Source organism: Plectropomus leopardus, chromosome 9 (genome assembly GCF_026936395.1).
Source record: "Plectropomus leopardus strain MGB_pleo_1.0 chromosome 9, ASM2693639v1, whole genome shotgun sequence".
Classification (NCBI taxonomy): domain Eukaryota; kingdom Metazoa; phylum Chordata; class Actinopteri; order Perciformes; family Serranidae; genus Plectropomus; species Plectropomus leopardus.
The window spans coordinates 18,640,782-18,646,361 of NC_142184.1; the positions used below are offsets into that span (position 1 = coordinate 18,640,782).

At 36.6% G+C, this 5,580-nt stretch overlaps 1 protein-coding gene across 1 annotated transcript in view; it reads left to right on the forward strand.

Moving 5' to 3' along the window:
• The window catches only part of LOC121946438 (basement membrane-specific heparan sulfate proteoglycan core protein), a 54,668-nt gene that overhangs the window by 31,366 nt on the left and 17,722 nt on the right, over window positions 1-5,580 (forward strand). The gene's annotated exons all lie outside the window — the stretch shown is intronic.

Genomic DNA, 5,580 nt, shown 5'->3' on the forward strand with positions numbered 1-5,580 from the left:
TCAACATGCATTATTATGGTGTTTTCGGCCGTTTTTGCAACATCCTATGCTATGGCGTGTCTTTGCAGGTTATTTTATGCTGTTTTAAGGTGTTTTCAGCTGATTTTGGGACATGTCATATTTTGACAATTTTGCCTTACTATAGCCTTGCCTTTTCGGTCATTTTTCAACATGCATTATTATGGTGTTTTCTGCCATTTTGCAACATCCTATGCTATGGCGTGTCTTTGCACGCTTATTTTATGCTGTTTTAAGGTGTTTTCAGCTAATTTTGGGACATGTCATATTTTGACAATTTTGCCTTACTATAGCCTTGCCTTTTCGGTCATTTTTTCAACATGCATTATTATGGTGTTTTTGGCGGTTTTTGCAACATTCTTTGCTATGGCGTGTCTTTGCACGCTATTTTATGCTGTTTTAAGGTGTTTTCAGCTGATTTTGGGACATGTCATATTTTGACATTTTTGCCTTACTATAGCCTTGCCTTTTCGGTCATTTTTTCAACATGCATTATTATGGTTTTTTCGGCCGTTTTTGCAACATCCTATGCTATGGCATGTCTTTGCACGCTATTTTATGCTGTTTTAAGGTGTTTTCAGCTAATTTTGGGACATGTCATATTTTGACAATTTTGCCTTACTATAGCCTTGCCTTTTCGGTCATTTTTTCAACATGCATTATTATGGTGTTTTTGGCGGTTTTTGCAACATTCTTTGCTATGGCGTGTCTTTGCACGCTTATTTTATGCTGTTTTAAGGTGTTTTCAGCTGATTTTGGGACATGTCATATTTTGACATTTTTGCCTTACTATAGCCTTGCCTTTTCGGTCAGTTTTTCAACATGCATTATTATGGGTTTTTTTGCTTTTGCAACATCCTATGCTATGGCATGTCTTTGCACGCTATTTTATGCTGTTTTAAGGTGTTTTCAGCTGATTTTGGGACATGTCATATTTTGACATTTTTGCCTTACTATAGCCTTGCCTTTTCGGTCATTTTTTCAACATGCATTATTATGGTGTTTTCGCTTTTTGCAACATCCTATGCTATGGCGTGTCTTTGCACGCTATTTTATGCTGTTTTAAGGTGTTTTCAGCTGATTTTGGGACATGTCATATTTTGACATTTTTGCCTTACTATAGCCTTGCCTTTTCGGTCCGTTTTTCAACATGCATTATTATGGTGTTTTCGGCCGTTTTTGCAACATCCTATGCTATGGCATGTCTTTGCACGCTATTTTATGCTGTTTTAAGGTGTTTTCAGCTGATTTTGGGACATGTCATATTTTGACATTTTTGCCTTACTATAGCCTTGCCTTTTCGGTCAGTTTTTCAACATGCATTATTATAGCGTTTTTGTCTGTTTTTGCAACATTCTTTGCTATGGCGTGTCTTTGCAGGTTATTTTATGCTGTTTTAAGGTGTTTTCAGCTAATTTTGGGACATGTCATATTTTGAAATTTTTGCCTTACTATAGCCTTGCCTTTTCGGTCATTTTTCAACATGCATTATTATGGTGTTTTTGGCCGTTTTGCAACATTCTTTGCTATAGCATGTCTTTGCACGCTATTTTATGCTGTTTTAAGGTGTTTTCAGCTAATTTTGGGACATGTCATATTTTGATATTTTTGCCTTACTATAGCCTTGCCTTTTCGGTCATTTTTTCAACATGCATTATTATGGTGTTTTTTGGCCATTTTGCAACATCCAATGCTATGGCGTGTCTTTGCACGCTATTTTATGCTGTTTTAAGGTGTTTTCAGCTAATTTTGGGACATGTCATATTTTGACAATTTTGCCTTACTATAGCCTTGCCTTTTCGGTCATTTTTCAACATGCATTATTATGGTGTTTTTTGGCGGTTTTGCAACATCCTATGCTATGGCGTGTCTTTGCACGCTATTTTATGCTGTTTTAAGGTGTTTTCAGCTGATTTTGGGACATGTCATATTTTGACATTTTTGCCTTACTATAGCCTTGCCTTTTCGGTCATTTTTTCAACATGCATTATTATGGTATTTTCGGCCGTTTTGCAACATCCTATGCTATGGCATGTCTTTGCACGCTATTTTATGCTGTTTTAAGGTGTTTTCAGCTGATTTTGGGACATGTCATATTTTGACAATTTTGCCTTACTATAGCCTTGCCTTTTCGGTCATTTTTCAACATGCATTATTATGGTGTTTTCGGCCGTTTTTGCAACATCCTATGCTATGGCGTGTCTTTGCACGCTATTTTATGCTGTTTTAAGGTGTTTTCAGCTAATTTTGGGACATGTCATATTTTGACATTTTTGCCTTACTATAGCCTTGCCTTTTCGGTCATTTTTTCAACATGCATTATTATGGTTTTTTCGGCCGTTTTTGCAACATCCTATGCTATGGCATGTCTTTGCACGCTATTTTATGCTGTTTTAAGGTGTTTTCAGCTGATTTTGGGACATGTCATATTTTGACATTTTTGCCTTACTATAGCCTTGCCTTTTCGGTCATTTTTTCAACATGCATTATTATGGTGTTTTCGGCCGTTTTTGCAACATCCTATGCTATGGCGTGTCTTTGCACGCTATTTTATGCTGTTTTAAGGTGTTTTCAGCTGATTTTGGGACATGTCATATTTTGACAATTTTGCCTTACTATAGCCTTGCCTTTGCGGTCAGTTTTTCCACATGCATTATTATGGAGTTTTTGCCGCTTTTGCAACATACTATGCTATGGCGTGTCTTTGCACGCTATTTTATGCTGTTTTAAGGTGTTTTCAGCTGATTTTGGGACATGTCATATTTTGACAATTTTGCCTTACTATAGCCTTGCCTTTTCGGTCATTTTTTCAACATGCATTATTATGGTGTTTTTGGCCGTTTTTGCAACATCCTATGCTATGGCGTGTCTTTGCACGCTATTTTATGCTGTTTTAAGGTGTTTTCAGCTGATTTTGGGACATGTCATATTTTGACATTTTTGCCTTACTATAGCCTTGCCTTTTCGGTCAGTTTTTCAACATGCATTATTATGGCGTTTTTGGCCGTTTTTGCAACATTCTTTGCAATGGCGTGTCTTTGCAGGTTATTTTATGCTGTTTTAAGGTGTTTTCAGCTAATTTTGGGACATGTCATATTTTGAAATTTTTGCCTTACTATAGCCTTGCCTTTTCGGTCATTTTTTCAACATGCATTATTATGGCGTTTTTTTGGCCGTTTTTGCAACATTCTTTGCTATAGCATGTCTTTGCAGGCTATTTTATGCTGTTTTAAGGTGTTTTCAGCTAATTTTGGGACATGTCATATTTTGATATTTTTGCCTTACTATAGCCTTGCCTTTTCGGTCATTTTTTCAACATGCATTATTATGGTGTTTTCTGCCATTTTTGCAACATCCAATGCTATGGCGTGTCTTTGCACGCTATTTTATGCTGTTTTAAGGTGTTTTCAGCTAATTTTGGGACATGTCATATTTTGACAATTTTGCCTTACTATAGCCTTGCCTTTTCGGTCATTTTTTCAACATGCATTATTATGGTGTTTTTGGCGGTTTTTGCAACATTCTTTGCTATGGCGTGTCTTTGCACGCTATTTTATGCTGTTTTAAGGTGTTTTCAGCTGATTTTGGGACATGTCATATTTTGACATTTTTGCCTTACTATAGCCTTGCCTTTTCGGTCATTTTTTCAACATGCATTATTATGGTTTTTTCGGCCGTTTTTGCAACATCCTATGCTATGGCATGTCTTTGCACGCTATTTTATGCTGTTTTAAGGTGTTTTCAGCTGATTTTGGGACATGTCATATTTTGACATTTTTGCCTTACTATAGCCTTGCCTTTTCGGTCATTTTTTCAACATGCATTATTATGGTGTTTTCGGCCGTTTTTGCAACATCCTATGCTATGGCGTGTCTTTGCACGCTATTTTATGCTGTTTTAAGGTGTTTTCAGCTAATTTTGGGACATGTCATATTTTGACAATTTTGCCTTACTATAGCCTTGCCTTTTCGGTCATTTTTTCAACATGCATTATTATGGTGTTTTTGGCGGTTTTTGCAACATTCTTTGCTATGGCGTGTCTTTGCACGCTATTTTATGCTGTTTTAAGGTGTTTTCAGCTGATTTTGGGACATGTCATGTTTTGACATTTTTGCCTTACTATAGCCTTGCCTTTTCGGTCATCTTTTCAACATGCATTTTTATGGTTTTTTCGGCCGTTTTTGCAACATCCTATGCTATGGCATGTCTTTGCACGCTATTTTATGCTGTTTTAAGGTGTTTTCAGCTGATTTTGGGACATGTCATATTTTGACATTTTTGCCTTACTATAGCCTTGCCTTTTCGGTCATTTTTTCAACATGCATTATTATGGTGTTTTCGGCCGTTTTTGCAACATCCTATGCTATGGCGTGTCTTTGCACGCTATTTTATGCTGTTTTAAGGTGTTTTCAGCTGATTTTGGGACATGTCATATTTTGACAATTTTGCCTTACTATAGCCTTGCCTTTGCGGTCAGTTTTTCAACATGCATTATTATGGTGTTTTCGGCCGTTTTTGCAACATCCTATGCTATGGCGTGTTTTTGCACGCTATTTTATGCTGTTTTAAGGTGTTTTCAGCTAATTTTGGGACATGTCATATTTTGACAATTTTGCCTTACTATAGCCTTGCCTTTGCGGTCAGTTTTTCAACATGCATTATTATGGTGTTTTTGGCCGTTTTTGCAACATTCTTTGCTATGGCGTGTCTTTGCAGGTTATTTTATGCTGTTTTAAGGTGTTTTCAGCTGATTTTGGGACATGTCATATTTTGACATTTTTGCCTTACTATAGCCTTGCCTTTTCGGTCATTTTTTCAACATGCATTATTATGGTGTTTTCGGCCATTTTTGCAACATCCTATGCTATGGCGTGTCTTTGCATGGTATATTATGCTGTTTTAAGGTGTTTTCAGCTAATTTTGGGACATGTCATATTTTGACAATTTTGCCTTACTATAGCCTTGCCTTTTCGGTCATTTTTTCAACATGCATTATTATGGTTTTTTCGGCCGTTTTTGCAACATCCTAAGCTATGGCATGTCTTTGCACGCTATTTTATGCTGTTTTAAGGTGTTTTCAGCTGATTTTGGGACATGTCATATTTTGACATTTTTGCCTTACTATAGCCTTGCCTTTTCGGTCAGTTTTTCAACATGCAGTATTATGGTGTTTTCGGCCGTTTTTGCAACATTCTTTGCAATGGCGTGTCTTTGCAGGTTATTTTATGCTGTTTTAAGGTGTTTTCAGCTAATTTTGGGACATGTCATATTTTGAAATTTTTGCCTTACTATAGCCTTGCCTTTTCGGTCATTTTTTCAACATGCATTATTATGGCGTTTTTTTGGCCGTTTTTGCAACATTCTTTGCTATAGCATGTCTTTGCACGCTATTTTATGCTGTTTTAAGGTGTTTTCAGCTAATTTTGGGACATGTCATATTTTTATATTTTTGCCTTATATTTTTGCAACATTCTGTGCTATGGCGTGTGTTTGCACGCTATTTTATGCTGTTTTGAGTTTGTCATGCATATACAAAGGAATGACCCATAATGCAGGCACAGG